Source organism: Octopus sinensis, linkage group LG19, assembly GCF_006345805.1.
Source record: "Octopus sinensis linkage group LG19, ASM634580v1, whole genome shotgun sequence".
NCBI classification, from domain to species: domain Eukaryota; kingdom Metazoa; phylum Mollusca; class Cephalopoda; order Octopoda; family Octopodidae; genus Octopus; species Octopus sinensis.
The window spans coordinates 47,752,923-47,777,647 of NC_043015.1; the positions used below are offsets into that span (position 1 = coordinate 47,752,923).

Here is a 24,725-nt window from a genome sequence, read left to right on the forward strand (position 1 = left end):
CTCCGTTCACTTTCCCATAATGTTAGTGGACAGTGTGGACCTGTCTCTGCAGACCCACTGACTTTTCTTGGTTAACTTTTGCTCCTGTCACCGTTTTGTACTGTCTTAGAACAGTGCCGACCAGGTCTACGTGTCTGGTGACGTCGTCACCAGGTGACCTCTTCTGCGTACGCCAACACAGTTTTTCCACGTCCTAGTTTCACGCGGAATGCCTCTCAACGTCTCCAATTTCCGCAGTAGTGACTTTAGAGCCAGTACATACAGAAGAGACGAGCGATGGACACCCTTGACGACGGACCGAGCACATAATGCTGAATAGTTCCGATAGGTAACCATTCACCCGAACTACTAAGTAGATGCCACTGTACATTGCAGCGATCCCGCCATGGAAAAGGGGACCGAAACTGGCCGCCAATTATTGGTGGTCGACTCTATCGAAGGCTTAGATTGATCCAAATTGATCAGAGCCGCACCCATGCCAGCTTCTTTAACCACCCTGTCAATAATGTATTGCTTGAGATGGAGGTTGTCGTGGGTAGATCTGCGCATGCTTGCGCATCACCAATCAGCTCCTCGATGACAATCGCCATGGACCTTAAATTTTCTAGTTGACCCCATCCCACTTTTTGGGCCCTTCATCAGCAGTACCACCGCTCCTCGATTCACAGAATTAGGAATTCTTCCGTTCTGCTGCCAGTTGCGGTAGATATCTGCCAAGAGGCTGTCAAACAAGTCTGGAATATAAAAGTAAAGTTTGTAGGGCAGACCATCCAAATCAGGTGATTTGCGCCCTCGACCCATGAAGCCCATCATCGCATCCCGTATTTCCGCCGCAGTTAATATTATTTAGCAACGCACCGGTTCCTTTGCCGAGAGTCGTAGCATGTCATCGACGTAGACACTGAAATTCATCCTGTGTTTCGGACCACCATTTGTCCCAAAACAGTTCAGCGAAGTGCTGTTGAAATGCCGCACACATCTGCTCGGGCTCGAGTGCCGCGCGCCCATTTTGATCTATCAAAAACCGAATTGTGGATTTGTTTCCATGTTGCGCCCCTGCCACTTGGCTCTATCGAGCGGCTTTCGTTCTCCTGTTTCTTAGGGCACGCATCTTATTTCTGACAATGCATCCTTCGCGCTTACACGAGGACATAAAAGAAAATAATGGACAATATTGAATGTGAAGTTCTGCTGGATAAATATGGAATCGTCGTGAATAAAGGACCCCCAAAAAGTAAGTGATGCTGCTTGTAGTGGAGCAGGGGGTCTTTTCGGTTTGAACGGCAGTTTTTAACATAATTTCTAGGTAACTAAACATTTTTTAACTTAGTATACTGGTAGAATGTGTTTATAAAACATCTTTATCTCTTGGCTTTATTGAGAAAATTCTATAGTTTGTAAGATATTTGTTTTTTTTCTGCAATTTCAACCTATCAATGACGTCTATTGAGGTAAAAAACATTCTGTGCCGTATGAATATGTCACTCGTTTAAGAAACAGATTGGGTTTATTTACATTTGTGAAGAAAAAAAGATACCCTTTCCCCCATCCCTAACCCTAACTCTAACCCTAACCCTGAAACAGGTTGAAATGCAATAGATCGATACTAGGGTCATAATTATGGGTGACAATTTCATATGACACTGCTAGAAAAAACTGCCGTTCAAACCGAAAAGATCCGGAAGAGGCAGCTCATTTCCATTTTTTCATTTCATATTATCATTTTATAATTTAATAATTTTATTTGTAATTTTATTTTAAGTTTTGTGTTATATCTCCCCACATGTTTTTGTGTTGTCCCATCCATATTGGCCCCTTGTGGGCAATAAAAAAAAAACATTGCATCCTTCGTGCTTAGCGCTGAAGAATTGGTCTAGGGCCAATTTCGACGCCAGCATGACGTTTTGCGATGCCTTTCCTAAGCGCCTCTTCTAAGTTTCTAAGCTTCCCTGTATTCCATTCCTGCTGCTGTTGCTGCTGCTGCTGTTTCTATTGTTGCTGTTGTTATTGTTGTTGTTGTTGTTACTACTGCTGCTGCTACTGCTGTTGTTGTTGTTGCTGTTGCTATCTGTGTTTTGTTTGGCGACCACATGGTGGGAACACAATGTCATAGCAGCTGTTCCAAGAAGTCCTCGCTTCTTTCGATTTGGGAAGTTTTGTTGATATTTTTTTTTTTGTTTTAAAATATTAAATTTGTAATTTTAAAGAGTGAATTCTTACCAGACCAGCTCGCTTCTTCTTGCACCAAGCTGGGTCATTTAGTTAACAGTTCAAAAAGATTAGGTATACCAACTAATTAAACAACAAATTTTGAAGAAAGCTTACTAGCTACAAACTAGTGTCCTCTTGTTCCAGATACGAACATTAATAATAATGATAATAATAATAATAATAATAATAATAATAATAATAATAATAATAATAAATGCCCTGATGCAGTACCAGGCAGTGGCTCTCATGGCTTCTGATCTTAACTGATTGGAAGTGTTATCATGTACATTGTTTTGTCTTGGTATAAAAGATGGGCTACAGCAAATATTCTGCTCAATACCACAGATTTGCTTGTCAGTTGTTTGGCCTTAACCAGTTGAGCATGTCCCTTAGTGGCTGACGATATGTGCATCTCTGATCACGAGCAGAAGTAGTGGGGGAGCATCATGGCCATGTGTTGAGAGGGATTCTTTGGGGTTTGAATAATTCACCTCTGGAACATAGGTGTTTCGTTCAACATCCTAAAGCAACCCTATTCAGGGACCTTTTGAGCAGGATGGCTACTCAACCTGAAGAAAATTCTAACTGGGCCCCACCTGCAAGGTCATGTGCTGTTTATCTTGATATGAGATCACCATGTCGCGCACATATGGTTGTGATGCATGTGCCTGGTGTACCTTTATCAGACGGGTAGTCATGATGGGTATATTGGGCTTCGTATATTTTACCCCAGTGTCACTTTGATGACGTGCACTGCTCTCTCACTCAATAATAATAATAATAATTATTATGATAATAAATACCCTGATGCAGTACCAGGCAGTGGCTCTCATGGCTTCTTATCTTAACTGATTGGAAGTGTTATCATGTACATTGTTATGTCTTGGTATAAAAGATGGGCTACAGCAAATATTCTGCTCAAAACCACAGATTTGCTTGTCAGTTGTTTGACCTTAACCAGTTGAGCATGTCCCTTAGTGGCTGACGATATGTGCATCTCTGATCACGAGCAGAAGTAGTGGAGGAGCATCATAGCCATGTGTTGAGAGGGATTCTTTGGGGTTTGGATAATTCACCTTTGGAAACACGGGTGTTTCGTTCAACATCCTTAAACAACTCTTATTCAGGGACCTTTTGAGCGAGATGGGTTACTCGACCAGAAGAAAATTCTAACCTGCAAGGTCATGCGCTGTTTATCTTGATATGAGATCACCATGTCGCGCATATATGGTTGTGATGCATGTTCCCAGTGTACCCTTATCAGACGGGTAGTCATGATGGGTATACTGGGCTTCGTATATTTTACCCCAGTGTCACTTTGATGACGTGCACTGCTCTCTCACTCAATAATAATAATTAACACTTTGCAACAAGTATGGACTTGACAGAGCAAAAAATTAGAACGACCACAAACCTAAAGGCATTGTCGAAAATAGAAATGCAAAGGTCCTATGGGATTTTATGATTCAGTGCGACCATAAATTGAGAATAGGAAGCCGGACATAGTCTTAAATGAGAAAGAAAACAAACTATGCTGGTTCATAGATATAGCATGCCCAGATGACAACAAGGTATGCGATCAGGAAGAAAGAAAAGTCGAGAGATATGACAGGTTAGCTTAGGAAGTTAAGCAGTTGTGGTCGATGAAAAAGGTAGCAGTAGTACCAATAATTATCGGAGCCCAGGGAACAGTGAGCAAAAATCTAGAGAAAAGAGGGACGAAATGCTGCTAAGCATTTTGCCCGGCGTGCTAACGATTCTGTCAGCTCGCCGCCTTCAATAATAATAATAATCCTTCTATTATAGGCACAAAGCCTGAAATTTGGTGGGGGGAGTGGAGAGTCGATTACATCGACCCCAGTGTTTCACTGGTATTTAATTTATCCACCACGAAAATATGTAAGGTAAAGTCGACCCCGGTGGAATTTGAACTCAGAACGTAGCGACGGGTGAAATACTGCTAAGCAGTTCATCTAGCAGGCTAATGATTTTGCCAGCTCGCCACCTTAATAATAATAATAAGAGCACTCTGATAGGGCAAACCTCCCAACGATTAGCCGGAGATGATTTTTAAAATGAGAATATCTGCTCTCACAAACGAGAATATTAAAAATGAACCCAACCGCTCTCAAAAATTAAGAAAAAAAAAATTTTTTTTAACCAGGAAAAATATTCCAGAGTCCTTGTTCGGTACCGAATCGATCCCAAAGTTTAATTAGTTTGTGCCAGTTATGAGGCCAAACAACCCTGAAAGTTTCATCCGAATCCATCCAGCGGTTCTTGAGATATCTTGTCCAAGGACAACAAACAAACAAACACGACTGAAAACAATACCCCCGCCTTAGCGAAGGCGGGGTAATAATGTCTTTATTTGCCAGAGGGGCGTAGAATGAAACAAAACACTTCAAAGTTGCAAACGCACAACGGACACACGTGAGTTGACTAACGTGAGTTGAACTGTGACTGAAATGTTTCAAGCTGCCTAATTTACTAACCCTTGGGGCAAGTGATGGTGGTGGGGGTCGGTCTTCGAAAAGAATTCGAGTGGAGTATGTCACTTGAAAGTGATGTTCATTGTCGATGCAATCCTGTGCTAATGTCAGAACCCGAACCGATTGCCTATTTCTTTACTACCCACAAGGGGCTAAACAAACAAGGAAAGACAAGGAGGACAAACAAGGAAAGACAAACGGATTAAGTCGATTATATCGACCCCAGTGCGTAACTGGTGCTTAATTTATCGACCCTGAAAGGATGAAAAGCAAAGTTGACCTCGGCGGAATTTGAACTCAGAACGTAACGGCAGACGAAATACGGCTACGCATTTCGCCCGGCGTGCTAACGTGTCTGCCAGCTCGCCGCCTATCGGCTTGCTGCTTGGTACCGTGGAGGCCTTGCTTAAATATTGCTGGTTTTATGCCAAAATTTGAAACAGTTATTTGGGATGGAAACTATTTTTTTGAAGGTGTAATAAATTAGTTCCTGCTATAAAGGAACTAGTTGCTCAGCAATGGAAACAGGTTTTAGAAACTAAGGGTTCGTTAAGGTCTTTGAGAGGGTACGGTTGTCATCGCATCACATAGTTCCCCTTGCCAACCCGCTTCCATTTCCATCCCTGTAGCTACTCAAGGAAGAATGTTCTGAAACCTACAGACTAAAAAAAATAAATATTAAAAATGCTGTTTTCTGCTTTATTAATCTCCCCCTTAGGATCCATACTAAATCTCTAATTCCCATCAAACTATCCCAGTGAATACTTACTGGCCTCACCTCACAATCCTATTCATGAGGGTCATATCACTTTAAGGCCGTAACAACTTCCGAGGAACAAAATAACACACTGAAGTATGGCAATACGCCACGAAGATGGTTATTGCAAACAATTTCAACAACAACAGTTGCTGTTGTCTGTGAGTTTCAATCTAAAGGTATTTCGTTCTTGATTCACCAATCAGACTTAGCAATCAACAAGACACCGTTTCATCGTGGAATCCTTTCTTCTTCGGAACATTTCTTTCACCTAATTTTTTCAAAGCATTTCCAAATACTTTTTTAAATTTCTTCATTTCTGCAGTTAGCAACAATTTCCTTCGTTATTGTAACAGTTCTTCTGACTGTCAAAACTTCCACAATCTTCACTTGTTTTTTGTTTTTTTTTTACAATATTATAGCCAACACATCCTATTCCAATTTAAAAGTCAAATTCACAAACATACAATGCTATTGGTTTACATTTTTCAGTCATGTAGTTAAGAAGTGTCTTCTGCTATAGCTTCAAGTCGACCAAAGCCTTGTGAGTTGAATTGTTTGTTTCTTCTCGAGCCACGCCTGGCTCATGAGGGTTAAGGGTGAGCGGGGACGAGAGGGTGTTTTTACCTGCACGTGACTATACAGGCACCTAAAGAAATTAACGAAAGCATGGTATGTGCTACGAATCTACACTTGCTCACGAATGGCGACTGAGTTTACGTGTTGAGGTGTGTGTAGGTTACGAGTAGAGAAAGGGTCTAAGGGCGACTCTGGAGGTTGATGACAATCTGAGCAGTCTCTTGATGAAACTTTCAAGTTAGGGACTATTCACAACTTCCAAATGGTCCTTCGCATGGCAGTGCTACAATGGATAGGAGGAAGAGGCATTACCTGTTCTAGAAAACTCTATGGACACGATAGTGTCAACAGTCGAACTTGACCGAGATGCGCGCAAGGATCGAAACCGTTTGGCATGCTATCATATAATGGGCCATTCGTTGAAGGTAAAAATGTCACTATCCTCTGGGATTTTCCAGTCAACACCGACAGAACAATCCAGGCTAATCGACAAGACATAGCCATTAAAGACAGGGAAGAAAGTACCTATTATTATTATTATTATTATTATTATTATTATTATTATTATTATTATGAATATTATTATTACCACCATCATCATCATCATCATTATCATTATTATTATTATTATTGTTGTTGTTATTATTATTATTATTATTATTATTTTCCTTCTTTCTCCAAGTTTTCTTCCAGTTCTCGCCAAGTGTTTTCCGTACACCTAGGGCAGAGAAGCTCATTGTGTGCATTCCCAGATTACACACGCAAATTCACAGGTAAAATATGTATTTAAAAAAATTAATAAATAAATTCATGAATAAATGTTGTTTTCACTGCGATAATGCTCTTCTCACTACATGAGTCGTTCCAGTTAACACGATTTTTTGCACTTCCTGTAGGGATGGTAAGCCTGGTATCATTTTCAAGTAGGTTTCAGTCGCCTTGAGATGCCACATTTTTTCAATTTCTATTAGCAAGTCTTTATATTTACTGATCTTGTCAAATTCTTTCGCCGCTATATTGTGATTGCAAGGAATACTCATGTCAGTTAATAAACACACTATTTTTGTCTGATCTTTTATAATAATATCCGGTTTTATTATTATTGTGGACCAATTCTGAGGATACACCTGTGAAAATTAAAAGAAAATATAATAGGAGAAAGGGACTCTCTACCCCACTTTTGACCAGGCTCCCGTGGCTTTTATGGGTTTTTCCACGAGTAACCTTTCGAAGCGCCTCCCCCTATTGGGAATTTCATTTGTTATATTTTCGTTGTTATCTCTGGAATTTTTACACGGCTTTTTACAAACGGACAAAACCCTTTGTAGCTTTCGTCCTGTGTTTTGTCCCTTTAGGTTTTAATTAATTTTTGTCAGCCCTTGTGGCCAATAAACGAATTATTATTATTATTATTATTATTATTATTATTATTATCATTATTATTATTATTATTATCATCATCATCATCATCATCATCATCATCATCATCATCATCATCATCATCAATATCATCATCATCATCATCATCATCATCATCATTATTAAGTTGATAAGCTGTAGAATAGTTAGTGCGTCGGACAAAATGCTTAACGCCATTTCTTCCAACTCATTACGTTCTAAGTTCGAATTCCGCCAAGATTGACTTCGCTTTTCATCCTTTGGGGTTCAATAAAATAAATACCCGTTGGGCACTGGCGTCGATGTAATCGACTCGCTCCTTCCACCAAAATTCCAGGCCTTGTGCCTTTAGTAGAAAGGATTATTACTGCTGTTATTTGAGCGGGGGGGAATAGTTACAATGCTGAGAAAGGATTCGAACCAGGAGTACATGATTAAAAATTACAGACCCATAACTTTACTCCAAATTTGCCATCAAGATGTAGGACAAGATACTGTGATAGCCTGGGCTTCAGAGGTCCACAGCTCTTCAATATCCTCCCAAAGGACCTGAGAGACCTGCATGGGGTGGATGCAGATGTCTTTAAAATAAAACTGGATCTCTTCCTGTCAGGTGTCCCAGATGAACAAACTTCACGGCAGGAGGTGCAGATGAGGTCAGCTGCATCGAACTATCTCATGCACCAAATGGCAATTGCTAAAAAGCATTCGTGAAGTAAAATCATGTAGCAACACTGAATGGCGGTGCCCCGGCATGGCCACAGCTCGTGAGCTGAAACTAGATAAAAATATAAAAATATAAAATATATATATTTGAAGATTTTAGGAAAGGTGCTTGCCAAGAGGTTGACGCTTATTATCAGCAGTGTTGTGGAAGACGCGCAAATCCGTGCGATTCCCAGCAGGTCAATCCATCACAATCCCCGCCTAATGTAAGACATCATAGAACTTTCTCGAGTCATGCTGACTCATAAGGGCCGGTGTCCCGCTTTCCATGGCATACAAATTTCCCACCTGAACAGGACGTCGGTCCGTCGCAGGATTATTTATTTTTGTTAGCTGAATGAACTGAAACAAAGAGGAATGAAGTGATTTGCTCAAGAAATTAACGCGTCGCCCGGTCCAGGAATCGAAACCCAATCTTATGATCATGAGTTCAACACCGAAAGCACTAAGCCACGCGCCTCCACACATCATAGAACGGTTGGGAATAGATGTGACTTTGTCGGAGCACTGGTCTGGATCATTCCAAGATATTTGACAGGACAGACCACATCTCCAAGACAAGCTCTTCAGGTATGAGTGCGCCAACAGCCGAACCGAGATGTAAGCAGGGGTACGAAAGTGTTCTGCATGCAATCGTTAAGTGCCCGTGAGTTAGCGATGTGTGGACTTGTGTCAAACAGCTGTTGCCTCCCGTGAGACGAATCCGGCTGTCTTTCGAGTGTATAGCAAAAACCGATGCGCTGCCTTCCTTTGGCAAGAGAAGGGAGGTAGATCTTTCTCTGCTTAGAGGCTGTGGCGAAAGCGGTTGTGTGGTGGACCCGTCTGAAAGGTTTGAGAACAGGCACTTTCCTGTCTGGCCAAGCTATCGTCAGTTTCTTCAAGTATCATTTGAGAAAGAAGGTGAGGGTATAGGGGAAGGTGTTGCCTTCTAGTGTCTTTATCGAAAGCTGAATGAGAGTGACAAGACCAGTGAGTCTAAATGGGCCTACCCTGGGTATGTTTTCTTTTTTTCTTAGTAGGAGAAAAGAAACTGGAAAAAGACAGGTTTGATGCCCTGGAGATGACAGAATGATCCAGGCCTTTTTGCGTGGAGCTTTCCCAGAATACTCTACTTGGACTACCCCGCTGTTGAGAATTCTATTTTCATTTCTGAATTCTATGTTTATTTTTGAATTCTATTTTTACATATATTTTGTTATCTCCTTGTTGTCGGTTCGCTTTTGATTGACGTAATCCCCACCCTATTTTGTCCATTCATATTGTCCTCAATGTCTTAAAACCGGGGAGGGGGGCAATAAAAGAAATCAGCAGCAGCAGCAGTAGCAGCAGCAGCAAGAAGGCTCAATGGCCTAGTGGGTAGGGCAGCGGACTCGCGGTCGGAAGATCGCGGTTTCGATTCCCGGACTGGGCGTTGTGTGTTTATTGAGCGAAAACACCTAAAGCTCCATGAGGCTCCGGCAGGGGGTGGTGGCGACCCCTGTTGTACTCTTTCTCCCCAACTTTCTCTCATTCTTTCTTCCTGTTTCTTGTCCCCGACTTCCTACGCAACCGCTGAGCCTGGATGCGCATTCGTCCATCCGCCGATGCTCTCGGTGTCGGGGGTTGACCTGCTTTCTCTTCTACGGGTCTTACGAATAGCAAAGGACCACGTTTCGGACTTCTCCCATCTTGCGAGCTCTGGGACGAAGACCGTTCGCTCAACAGCAACAGCAGCAGCAGCAGCGACAGTAGCAGCAGCAGTAGTGGTAGCAGTGAGATGGCAAGCTGGCAGAAACGTTAGCACGTTGGGCAAAATGCTTAGCGGCATTTTGTCCGTTTTTTACGTTCTGAGTTCAAATTCCACCGAGGTCAACCTTGCCTTTCATCTTTTCGGGGTCGATAAAATATGTACCAGTTGAATACTGGGGCTTGATGTGATCGACTTATTCTCTTACCCGAAATTGCTGACCTTGTGCCAAATTTTGAAATCATCATCATCATTTTTAGGACAGTAGTTGGTGACAGTCACAGTAGATTACTGGTATTTAATTACGTTCCTATACGTTCGTTCTCAGATCAAACTCTGTTGATTTTTGTCTTTTGAACTCATAAAAGAGTCTCGCCCCAATCATATACTGATCGAACATATCAATTAAAATTCTTCCCTGCGTATTTGTTGGCGAGTGACGGTGCCATTATTACAGCCACAACCAGGAAGATAGATGTAACAACAACCAATAAGCAGTCAGCCAGTTCGTTAATCTAAAATCCTTTTAGAAACCTGTAGTTCGTTCCATGCACCCGAAAATGTCCTGTGAGTTAACGTTCTAAATTATTAAGATTTTGGAATTCCGCACCTATTGACTGAGTGATGTTCAAAGTAAACGATTGAATTATTTGGAAAGGTCAAGTGCAATACAGTCTGATGTAATGGCATCTTATCTCTGACAGGAGAGACAAAGTATTCTGTCAGTTCAAGTTACTAAGATACAACTAAGAAATGCCAGACAGCCGAAAGTTCTACACTTCGACCGACATTTTATTTCGTTTATTTTAAATCGTCTTGATGTAATAGAATTATTTTAACGATATTGTAATCGTTGTAATTATTATCGAAAATCATTTATAATTTTCTTCTCATTATCATTCAGTCAGACAAAATAATAATTTAACTTAAAATGGTTATAGAATTTATTGTGTTCGTGTTTGAAAAATAACATTTTCGTTGTGTGAATTCAAAAAGAGAAGAATAATCATCGTGTCCATTAACGTATTCATGGGTGACAAAGAACGACTGCATGTTATGTCAATGTTTAAAATCATTTTAAAATTTCTTAACGAGAATTCATTCTTCCAAACATTGTTCACGCTTTTATTTATTCAATTTCCAAAATCAATAAATCAATTAATTGTCTCAAGCCATTACCATAAACAAGTTTAATGTCACGGTGTGCAGGTTCGTGAACAGGTGGGTCGATTTCACAGTGATCGGGTGGTTCACTCGCACAGGGACAGGCGTAGTCACCTCATGGTAAACAGATGGCCCATTTTCACAGTGAGCAGGTAGTGGATCTTTTCGGTTTGAACGGCAGTTTTTTTTCTAGCGGTGTCATATGAAATTGTCACCCATAATTATGACCCTAGTATCGATCTATTGCATTTCAATCTGCTTTAGGGTTAGGGTTGGGGTTATGGGTGGGGGGAAGGGTATCTTTTTTTCTTCACAAATGTAAATAAATCCAATCTGTTTCTTAAACGAGGGACATATTCATACGGCACAGAATGTTTTTTACCTCAATAGACGTTATTGATTGGTTGAAATTGCAGAAATTGAAGAAAAACAACAACAAATATCTTACAAACCATAGAATTTTCTCAATAAAGCCAAGAGAAAAAGATGTTTTATAAACACATTCTACCAGTATATGAAGTTTAAAATTTTTTAGTTACCTAGAAATTATGTTAAAAACTGCCGTTCAAACCGAAAAGATCCCAGGTAGTTAATTCTAGTGAACATGTGGTTCACTCTCACCATGAACAGTTGTTTCAGTCTCATAGCAAACAGTGAGTTAATTTTCACAACGAACAGATGGTTTGATCACATAGTTAACAAGTGATTTAATCTCTTAGTGAACAAGTGGTTCGATTTCCTAATGAACAATTGGTCCAATCTCATAGTAGGACAAGTGGTTCATTTCATCATCATCATCATCATCATCATCATCATCATCATCATCATCATCATCATCATCATCATCATCATCATCATCATCATCGTCAAGACGGCGAGCTGGCAGAATCGTTAGCACGCCAGGCGATATGTTTAGCGGTATTTCGTCTGCCGCTACATTCTGAGTTCAAATTCCGCCGAGGTCGGCTTTGCCTTTCATCCTTTCGGGGTCGATAAATTAAGTACCAGTTACGCACTGGGGTCGATATAATCGACTTAATCCGTTTGTCTGTCCTTGTTTATCCTCTCTGTGTTTAGCCCCTTGTGGGTAGTAAAGAAATAGGTATTTTGTCTGCTGCTACGTTCTGAGTTCAAATTCCGCCGTGGTCGACTTTACCTTTCATCCTTTCGGGGTCGATAAAGTAAATACCAGTCAAGTACTGGGGTCGATGTAATCGTCTTAATCCCTTCCCCAAAACTGCTGCACTTGTGGCAAAATTTGAAACCACTAATATTATTGTTGTTGTTGTTGTTGTTGTTAGGGTGGCGAGCTGGCAGAATCGTTAGCACGCTGGGCGAAATACTTAGCAGTATTTCGTCTGTTTAGCCCCATGTGGGTAGTCAAGAAATAGGTATTTCGTCTGTCTTTACGTTCTGAGTTCAAATTCCGCCGAGGTCGACTTTGCTTTCATCCTTTCGGGGTCGATAAATAAGTACCAGTTGCGCACTGGGGTCGATCTATTCGACTGGCCCTGTTATTAATATTATTATTATTGTTATTATTATTATTATTATTATTATTATTATTATTATTATTATTATTATTATTATTGTTGTTGTTGTTGTTGTCTTTGCACAGCTTCTAACGCTGGAGATATACTACGGTGTCAGCTGTTCACTACCAGTGAACTAAGTTAATATCCCTTATTTTTCGAGCACCATCCGAAGTATTCGAGTGGTTCCAAGCAGTGCTGTTTTGTGCAAGTGTTCCACCCTTATTGCAGCCCCTATTTGTTCCATATAGTTCTCGAGATTTTTGCTCACTGTTTCCAGGGCTCCGATAATTATTGGCAGGTACTACTACGACTTTTTCATCGACCACAACTGCTTAACTTCCCAAGCTAACCTGTCACATCTCTCGACTTTTCTTTCTTCCTTATCGCATACCTTGTTGTCAGCTGGGCATACTATATCTATGATCCAGCATCTTTTGCTTTCTTTCTCAATTAACACTATGTCTGGATTCCTATTCTCTATCTCATGGTCACACTGAATCATAAAATCCCATAGGATTTTTGCATTATCATTTTCGATGATGCCTTCGGGTTTATGTTCGTACCACTTTTTTTGTTCTGTCAAGTCCATACTTGTTGCAAAGTGTCCAATGGACAACCCTTGCTACATTTGTCATGACGTGTCTTATATTCTTTCTGACCTAGTGGCGTACATTGACTGGTAATATGCCATACAGTGTCACCATTTTGTCCACAAATTCTGCACTTATGTCTTTCTGATGTGTTGTCTGTTCTGTATTTGTGGTACTTAATTTATCGACCCCGAAAGGATGAAAGGCAAAGTCGACCTCAGCGGAATTTGAACTAAGAATGTAAAGACAGAACAAATACTGCTAAGAATTTCTCCCGGCATGCTAACGTTTCTGCCAGCTCGTCGCCTTATATATCATGTGTGTATATATATATATATATATATATATATATATATATATATATATATATATATAATATATATATATATATATATATATATATATATATATATATATATATATATATTATATATATATATATATATATATATAATATATATATATATATATAATATATATATATATATATATATATATATATATATATATATATATAATATATATATATATATATATATATATAATCTATTATTTAAAACTAAAGAAAATTTAAACAAATGTGTGAAATAAAAATATATTTAAAATATTTTTATGCTTCACAATCGCTACGAAATTACATAAAAAAGTTGGGGGAATTTTTTTTTTCTATTACGATCAAACTGCTCTTGCCTGAAGCAGACCATGCATAGATGCCAACCGGTTGACAAATATCAGACAAGTCATTATCAGAAATAAGAGAATCACTGATACATCTCAATAATTATCATCGCGTCTGTTCACTGGCCAATCATTAGTGTCAACACGGGGATGATGAGTAGATCTTTATCAATGACTTCAAAGAGGATATTTCATAAACGTTTGGGTTCGTTGTTACAGAAATCCATCTACAGCTATAACTCTCAATATAACGATAGACATCTAAAGAAGAGTATCATCCGTATCAATTTTATACGTGATACACCATGAAACACCGAAACAGGTGCCATTAAATTAGCAATTATATAGATAAGATCTCGAGTACAGAGTCAGCTGTTCCCACAAGCTAGTGTGCAGAGAAATATCTGAGCAATAATAAGTAAAGAAGCATGAAACGGGTGCAAATTGTAGAGAGAAAAAAATTGTATAATTGTTGTAGATCGCTTCCGGGGCGATTTCGTTTCGCCTGGTTCTGAAGTATATTTTGTTTTAACACAATACGTCTACAAAGGGATTTTTCTCGGACGAAAAACTGCAGCCTCTGGATTTTTCAATGACACACATATATTAACTATGTTATATATATATATAAAAAAAGATTTTACTCTAAAGCAGCTTCTATTGCATAATTAGAATTTTATTCTGCTCAAGCAGCGGCGATTTCGTTTCGCCTGGTTCTGAAGTATATTTTGTTTTAACACAATACGTCTACAAAGGGATTTTTCTCGGACGAAAAACTGCAGCCTCTGGATTTTTCAATGACACACATATATTAACTATGTTATATAGAAAAAAAAAAGATTTTACTCTAAAGCAGCTTCTATTGCATAATTAGAATTTTATTCTGCTCAAGCAGCGGCGATTTCGTTTCGCCTAGTTCTGAAGTATATCTTGTTTTAACACAATACGTCTACAAAGGGATTTATCTCGGACGAAAAACTGCAGCCTCTGGATTTTTAGTGACACACATATGTTAACTATGTTATATATATAAAAAAAAAAAGATTTTACTCTAAAGCAGCTTCTATTGCATAATTAGAATTTTATTCTGCTTAAGCAGCGTCATTTCTACTTCTATATACTTCATACTGGTTGATTCGATCTTGTTTCGGAAGCGACACGTGTACGTGACATTGTCAAGGACAACAACGGCAAAATAGCTATCTGTCGGTCTTGCAGTCGCTTCCGGAGCGAATTTCGTCTTGAATTTTGTTAGGATCTTTTCGGTTTGAACGGCAGTTTTTTCTAGCGGTGTCATATGAAATTGTAACCCATAATTATGACCCTAGTATCGATCTATTGCATTTTAATCTCTTTTAGGGTTAGGGGTGGGGGGAAGGGTATCTTTTTTTCTTCACAAATGTAAATAAACCCAATCTGTTTCTTAAACGAGGGACATATTCATACGGCACAGAATGTTTTACCTCAATAGACGTCATTGATTCGTTGAAATTGCAGAAATTGAAGAAAAAACAATAAATATCTTACAAACCATAGAATTTTCTCAATAAAGCCAATAGAAAAAGATGTTTTATAAACACATTCTACCAGTATACGAAGTTTAACATTTTTTAGTTACCTAGAAATTATGTTAAAAACTGCCGTTCAAACCGAAAAGATCCTTTTGTTACAAGTATTGTATAAAGAACGGATCAACAAAATAATATAATTTTCTAATGGCAAAAGAACTCAGTTTTTCATTCGTGTGTTTTCTATTGCATCCTTGTTTGATTTCTTTCCTCTCTGTAATGATGTCTGTTATTTGAAGGTTATTATCGTCAGCATTGTAGGGTGAAATTTTCCTTGACAAAACATTTGTTGACACCTTGTAACATTTGTACCAAGATTCATTCTATTAAAGCAACTCAGTTAAATTAGTTAAGGGTAGACATTACATGGAACGGATTTCTATTGGAAAGTACATCTTTTGATAATGGTTGATAAATTTTTAGAGTTCCTTCTTTACTTCAGGTATGTATACTGCACCTGCTTATTATCAGAACCGCCTTGAAGATGTGGGGGAAAATTCCGTGCAGTACTTCCTTCGGCTCTTTAAGTTATGAGTTCAAATCCCGCCGAGATTAACTTTGCTTTTCATCCTTTTAGGGTCAGTAAATAAAGGGATCTTTTCGGTTTGAACGGCAGTTTTTTTTTTATAATTTCCACGTAACTAAACACTTTTAAACTTCGTGTAGTGGTAGAATGTGTTTATAAAACATCTTTTTCTCTTGGCTTTATTGAGAAAATTCTATGGTTTGTAAGATATTTGTTGTTTTTTTCTTCAATTTCTGCAATTTCAACCAATCAATGACGTCTATTGAGCTGAAAACATTCTGTGCCGTATGAATATGTCCCTCGTTTAAGAAACAGATTGGGTTTATTTACATTTGTGATGAAAAAAGATACCCTTCCTCCACCCTTAACCCTAACCCTAACTAACCCTAAATAACCCTAACCATAAAACAGATTTAAATGCAATATATCGATACTAGGGTCATAATTATGGGTGACAATTTTATATGACACCGCTAGAAAAAACTGCCGTTCAAACCGAAATATTCAAATAAAATACCAATCAAGTATTTGAATATATTTAATCGACTAATCTATCCCGTAGGTTATTAGTACTACCTAATGTATTATAAAGAAGTATATACAGATCGAGGACCCACAGAAATCATACTGCTGGTTGCTCACAAAGAAAATACATTCTAGGTATGGTCTGATCGTTTACCACTATTTCCATCTCCGTGCGTTTGTTAATTTAAAATCCTATTCGTACAAATCAATGCATGTTTTGTTTATCAATGTCTATATTGGAACAAATATTTTATATTTAGCTCGGAACACCTGAGGTATTCATCACTGAGGAGACGAAATCAGTCCAAAACATTGCGTCTGTTTTGCCTTTCATTCTTTCCGGTACGATAAAATAAATACCAGTAAAGCACTGGGATCGATATAATCGATTATCCCTCTCATCCAAAATTTCAGGCATTGTGATCATAATGGAAAGAAATATAGTTCTATATTTAAGAGATGAGGAATCATGTACATTATTTACATTATTTACATTTGACGGATATTTGTCCTCATCTTGTTTGTTGTTGACACAACGTTTCGGCTGATACACCTTCAAGCCTTCATCAGGTGTCTTGGGGAAATTTTGAACCTGGGTTCTCATTCCTGAGTTCTCATTCCAGTAACTCTTCTTATATATCCTAGGAATGAAGGCTGGAGGGTATATCAGCTGAAATGTTGTGTTAACAACAAACAAGATGAAGACAAATATCCGTCAAATGTCAATAATGTAAAAAATGTAGAAAGAAATATATCCAAATCTTTTCGTTTCAAGTATATACAAACAATTAGACCTAACTGGTGTCACATTCTCAGCGGTTGTGTCGAACATGAAGGTGTTGGGGCAATAATGCTGTTCCCTATTTCATACTTCAATCAATTTTTAACATTTTTCTCCGTCACTTATTTTTCGGGTGATTCGATTGTTTTCCAGAAAGTTCCAATCAAAGATTGGTTTGTCTATATATATATATAAAAACTATTTAGTAATGCGTTGTCAATAATCTCGCATTCACACAAATACACATACATATGTACGTATATCGTTTGCTTCTTTCAGTCATTGGACTGCGGCCATGCTGGAGTACAGTCTTGATGTGTTGTAAGTCGAACAAATTGCCCCCACACAGTTTCCCTCAACGAAATTCACTCGCAAGGCATTGGTCTGCACAAGGCTGGCTACTAGTAAGAGACACTTGCTCAAGGTGCCGTGCAGTGGGACTGAACGCGGAACCACGGAGTAGCACGGCGAGCTTCTTAAGCACACAGCCATGCAAATGCATACATACATACATACATACATGCATGCATGCATGCATGCATGCATGCATACATACATACATACATACATACATACATACATGCATACAAACATACAAACATACATACATGCATACATACTTATATAAAAACATGCATGCCAAAATACATGCGCACACAGACACATAGATACATAGATACACACATACATACGTACATACATACATACATACATACATACATACATACATACATACATACATACATACATAAATGCATACATACATACATACATACATACATACATACCTACATACATACATACATGCATACATACATGCATACATGTATGCACTCATAGATACATAAACAGATATGTGTGTGCGTATGTGGGGTGAGTAAAGGGTACATCATTATTTAATATTATTCTACATATGTACCGACTGATAAACAGCTAAAATGACAAACAGGCTGCTTTGCATATGCAAATAGGCAGATATAATGGAGTTACAATATATTACATGCCATGCCAACTGAAGCTATTTCAATCAACTCAAAAACAAAAGCGTACGTACACGCATACACACACAGGGATAGAAACGTAGGTATGTGTGTATCTGCGCACACACACACACATACATATGCATATATGTGTGTGAGTGTGTGTGTGTATGTATGTGTATGCATATAAGTATATGTATGTAAACATGTATATCTATATATATATACACACACACACTTATATATACATACATATGTATACATGTATGCATATATATATATGTATATGATATATATATATATGTATATATATATATATATATGACAGAGAGAGAGAGGGGGAGACTGATAGACGGACAGACATGTAGATAGATAGATAGATAGATAGATAGATAGATAGATAGATAGATAGATAGATAGATAGATAGATAGATGGATAGATAGATAAACAGCTGGATAAACAGACAGATAGACAAACAGACAGACAGACAGACAGACAGACAGACAGACAGACAGATAGATAGATAGATAGATAGATAGATAGACGGATAGACAGACAGACAGACAGACAGATAGAAATGGTAGATAGATAGGTAGATATGTAAGATAGATAGATAGAGATAGATAGATAGATAGATAGATAGATAGATAGATAGATAGATAGACAGACAGACAGACAGACAGACAGATAGATAGATAGATAGATAGATAGATAGATAGATATAGATAGATAGATAGATAGATAGATAGATAGATAATTCTCGTCTTACATTTTCAATAAACAAATAGAAGGAATGTCATCAAGGAAGTGAATGTTACAATACCCACATTTCTCTGCTGCTTTTCCAATCCACTGATCAATGGCGACATCATGTGAATTCAATTCTCTGTTTTATTAGCCTTCATTGCTATATTTCCACTTCGTCACAGAAGCGTTTTTTGCTTCTCTTTTCCTTTCTCTATTCTTCGTATGAATAATTACCATTTTGTTTCAATAATTTAACGTGCAAAAGAAAACAATATAATTGAAACGATGTTATTAAAAGACAGAAAAAGAATTGAGATAAAACTACACAAAAGCCAGCTGCTATTTGGTGGAATCTCAGAGACAAACAACAAGATGGAGATTTTTGCTATGCGTTTATTTCCAATGTAATGCAACAAACTTTGTTTTATACTTTTCCTTTATTGTATTATTGTATGTTCTATCTTCGAATTTCAGATGTCAAATTTCCTTTTCAACTAATATATTTATTTCTGTTATGTATTTCCATGGCTTTTATATACTTTCGCTTGTATTCTTTCATAGCTGTACGCCAGAGTCTTTTTTCCCCGTTTTTGTCTTGCCTCGTCCTTCAAAACAATGGATTACCTGCTGTCGACATTCCTAATAACTGGAAGGTCAATTGAAAATTGTGTTGTTTGTTTCAGTTATAAATATTATAATTCTAAACTAATTGAAAAATATTGTTTGTTTCAAAGGTAAACCTTTCCCATATCATGGTTGTAAAGTTTACCATTTCTGTGTATCTTTAATTTTGTTGTTGTTGTTGTTGTTAGTATGATATTTTTTGTTGCTGCCATCTTATTGTTTGCTCTTTTTCAAGAATACAATCCATTTTGTTTTGTCTGTATTATGGGCAAAACTTTTGGCAAAAAAGCGCGAAGAAATCTTTTTATTTTATTTAATCATTTTTCCTTTAATAGTTGGTCAAATGTTTCAATCAGTTTTAATCTCCATTGAAGGAATATATTGAACTTGAAAATGGTCTCCTCGTAAACATGGCCAGACATATTGTGTTTCCCCAAGACAGAGGAACGGCGAGAAACTAAAGTATGCAACGGTAAGAGAGGAAATTGAGGTAATATTGTTTTTGCAAGTAACAGCGGGAATAACAAGGGAAACTTCTGAAGCGGTGTCTACAGCGACAGGAATAAAGAACTTAATATGGTGGTCGAGGAAGGGAAGATGCAATAACAAACCGAACAATGGCAGAAACAACGAATTCTAACGGCAGCAACTGAACAAGAACGATGATAATCAACAACAATGTCATCGGCAGTCAATATCGGTTTCAAATTTTGGTACAAGGCCAGCAGTTTCAGAGAAGGGGATAAGTCGGTTACATCAACTCCAGAGTTCAACTGGTACTTTTTTTATCGACCCAGAATAAAGGATGACAGGCAAAGTCGACCTCAGCGGAATTTGAACTCAGAACGTGCAGACGGACGATATGCCGCTAAGCATTTTGTCCGGTCTGCTAACGATTCTGCCAGCTAGTCTCTTTTGATAAATTAAACGAATATCGTCAATATTAACAATAGCAAGGCAACAAGCTTGGCAGAATCGTTAGCACGCCGGGCAAAATTTTTCGTACGTTCTGAGTTCAAATTCCGCAGAGGTCGACCTTGCTTTTCATCCTTTCTGGGTCGATAAAATAAGTACCAGTTGAATACTGGGGTCGATGTAATTTACTTACCCACCCACCCGAACTTGCTGGCCTTCTACCAAAATTTGAAACCAGTATTAACAGTAACAAGGTAACGAACTGGCAGAATCGTTAGCACGTGGGACAAAATGCTTAGCAGCATTTCGTCCGTCTTTACGTTCTGAGTTCAAATTTCGTCGAGGTCGACTTTGCTTTTCATCTTCTCGGGGGTCGATAAAATAAGTACCATTTGAGTACTTTCTTCGTCTTCTTAATCCTTTTTGCCCCTTGTGGAGCATACGGCCTCAACAGTTTTCCACTTTTTGCGGTCGTTGGCGTGTTTCTTGGCTGCTTCCCATGTCAGGCCGGTTGTCCTGAGCTCGTCCAAAATGCTCCGCTTCCATGTCTGCTTGGGGCGTCCTCGCCTTCTTTTCCCCTGCGGGTTCCAGTCAAGTGCTTGTCGTGTCACATTTGAGGGTTTTTCCGCAGTGTGTGTCCGATCCATCTCCATCTCCTTCGTCTAATCTGAACATGTATGAGCTCGTGGTTGGCCCTTTCCAACAGGTCGGTGTTTGGCACTCTGTCGAACCAGTTGCGTTCTAGAACCTATGAAATCGAGTTACCCTCACCCCTGAAATTGCTGGCCTTGTGCCAAAATTTGAAATCAGTATTAACCAGTAGCAATCACAAGAGCTCAAGCAACAACAAAGTATAATGTAATGCTAACAAAACCAACAGCCATAACGTTGCACAACAAGCTGTAACGTAATTTATTACCCTTTCTACAGCAAGCACAAGGCCTAAAGTTTGGGAGAAGGGATTAAGTCGATTACATCGACCCCAGAGCATAACTGGTACTTATTTAATCGACCCCGAAAGGATGAAAGGCAAAGTCGACCTCGCCGGAATTTGAACTCAGAACGTAGCGACAGACGAAATACCTATTTCTTTATTACCCACAAGGGGCTAAACACAGAGGGGACAAACAAGGACAGACATAGGTATTAAGTCGATTACGTCGACCCCAGTGCGTAACTGGTACTTAATTTATCGACCCCGAAAGGATGAAAGGCAAAGTCGACCTCGGCGGAATTTGAACTCACAACGTAACGGCAGCCGAAATACCGCTAAGCATTTCGCCCGACGTGCTAACGTTTCTGCCAGCTCGCCGCATTGTAACGTAATTTAGAATAACAATCGAATTTTGTCGATAAGAAGATAGGATAGACTAAAACAGCTATTTTAAAATGGAGTCCATATGACTCTTGGGAGTCCGCATAAGATTTTGTCGTTAAAGTTTATGAAAAATAAATCTATTATATTTTTTCTTTTATTCTTTTACTTGTTTCAGTCATTTGACTGCGTCCATGCTGGAGCACTGCCTTTAGTCGAGCAAATCGACCCCAGGACTTATTCTTTGTAAGCCTAGTACTTATTCTATCGGTCTCTTTTACCGAACCGCTAAGTTAAAATGCCGCGTAGTGTCAATAAACCCGAAACGACTCCGTTGCGAAGCAAACTTCATAACTAATTTGCATAATTAAGAATGAAAATACAAAGAACTAAGGAAAATAACTCGAAGTGGCTAATGATATCAGTCTTGTAATAATTCTGCTTGTCATTACGTTACTTAGCCCGTCAGTAACGCTTTCACGTTATTAGAGAAAAAGAAGAAAGAAAAGCGTCCATGACGTGAGGTAGAGGGAACGTAATTGTTATGCTTTCACGTTATTAGTTGAAGAGAAAGAGAGGACAAGGGAAAGAAGGAGGAGAGAGAGAAAGCGGATAAGGCGAAGAGTGAGGCAGAAAGAAAGAGAAAGAAAAAGAGGGAGATTGAAAAGACGACGAGAGAAGCGTCCATAACGTGTGGTAGGGGGGGCGTAATATTTATTACGTGATTGCAAAAGATAGTTGAAGGTAATGATATAGAGGAGAGTTTGGAATATAATTTTAGCAGAGGGGTGATGTTCTGATTGGGAGATTAAAGAAAGGCAGAGAGAGAGAGAGTGATGATAGTCGTGGGGGTGATGGTGATAGTAGTGGCGGCAGCGGCGGCGGTAGTGGTGGTGGTGGTGGTTGTGGTGGTGGTGATGGTGGCGGCGATGGTGAGTGCATAGTGTAAAGTTTTTTTAAAATTGAATTAAGTTTTTTATATCACCTATCACTTAACGCATGCACATCCCAAACTACCATTCACTAGTTTCCCGTTCGTCTATCATATGCAATGACAATCAATATATTACAAGGGCGGACGTTTGATAAAGTGGGGCTGTTCTTGCCTGAACCTGTATTCGGCCACGGTCAGTTATAAGTTGCATTCGCAGTTATATGTTGCTTTCCCTATTATATCACAATAAAATTTGATATTTATGTATGTAGATGTTTATAACGTAAGAATTGTGTAACCAGATTAGACTAATCTTTACATTCACCTCTCCTTCCTAAATACGCTGTCTGGACATTATCTGATGTAAGAGTTAAAGTTATCAACACTGACAAACTAGAGAAAATAAGAGGGAGAATTTACATGAGGAACATAGTCTGCAAAGAAGTATTGGATTGACAGGTGTACGTAAATTGAAAAAGGCTTTGGCTCTGACCCATTACCTTTGCTTATAAGTTACCAACGATATGGTTTTCAGAGTATGCCATGTTGCATTAAATTTTTACCCCCGTAAAATTGTGATCCCTGTATTTTACATATAAAATGATTTTTTTTACTATAAAAATTTTGTCTTCTAAATATGAAATTGCGACCATGTAAATTTTAAAATGTAATTTTTTCTGTTTATAGGGGAAATGGAAAATTAAGAGTGAATATTTATTTTATGAGTGCTGTGTATTAAGTCTATAAAATTGTACATAGAGTACATAAAGTATATATATATAAAGAGCATTGAGTAATCATTGTTTTCCAATTTCCTTCACGGATCTTTTCGGTTTGAACGGCAGTTTTTTCTAGTGGTGTCATATGAAATTGTCACCCATAATTATGACCCTAGTATCGATCTATTGCATTTCAATCTATTTTAGGGTTAGGGTTACAGTTAGGGTTAGTTAGGGTTAGGATTAGGGGTGGGGGGAAGGGTATCTTTTTTTTCTTCACAAATGTAAATAAACCCAATCTGTTTCTTAAACGAGGGACATATTCATACGGCACAGAATGTTTTCACCTCAATAGACGTCATTGATTGGTTGAAATTGCAGAAATTGAAGTAAAAAACCAACAAATATCTTACAAACTATAGAATTTTCTCAATAAAGGCAAGAGAAAAAGATGTTTTATAAACACATTCTACCAGTATACGAAGTTTAAAAGTGTTTAGTTACGTGGAAATTATTTTTAAAAACTGCCGTTCAAACCGAAAAGATCCATTTTATGAGTGCTGTGTATTAAGTCTATAAAATTGTACGTAGAGTATATAAAGTGTATATATATATATATATACATATATATATATATATATATATATATATATATAATATATATATATATATAATATATATATATATATAAAGAGCATTAAGTAATCATTGTTTTCCAATTTCCTTCACTTTTCAATGAATAGCAGATGAGCGACTATCCATACAGACACAACACAGGCGACGCTTTCGGGCTTTTTGGATAACATTTTTAGAAATGACTCAATAGGTTTACTATTAATTCCGTGAAATATTTTCGGATACCGCTAGTCTTATAATGATTCTGCTTGTCCATTACGTTACTTAGACGTCGGTAACGCTTTCACGTGATTAGAGAAAAAGAGGGAGAGGGAAAAGGAGAAATAGAGGGAGGGAGGGAGAAAAGAAGGGGAGAGAAGCGTCCACGACGTGAGGTAGAGGGAATGTAATTATTACGCTTTCACGTGATTAGTTGAAGGGAAAGCGGGGAGAAAGGCAAAGGAGAGAGAAAGAGAGGATAAGGCGAAGAGTGAGACAGAAAGAGAGAGAGAAAGAAAAAAGAGGGAGGGAGAAAAAGAAGGAGAGAGAAGCGTCCATGACGTGAGGTAGAGGGAATGTAATTATTACGCTTTCACGTGATTAGTTGACGGGAAAGCGG

General features: G+C 38.3%; 1 long non-coding RNA gene across 1 annotated transcript in view; it reads right to left on the minus strand.

Annotated features, from left to right (window-relative positions):
- LOC118767215 overlaps positions 1-19,165 on the minus strand; it is a 40,136-nt gene extending 20,971 nt beyond the window's left edge. Inside the window, exon 1 of the long non-coding RNA XR_005003121.1 lies at positions 19,065-19,165. This is a non-coding gene — a long non-coding RNA (uncharacterized LOC118767215). The remainder of the gene's footprint in view (positions 1-19,064) is intronic.
- Positions 19,166-24,725: the final 5,560 nt, after the last annotated feature.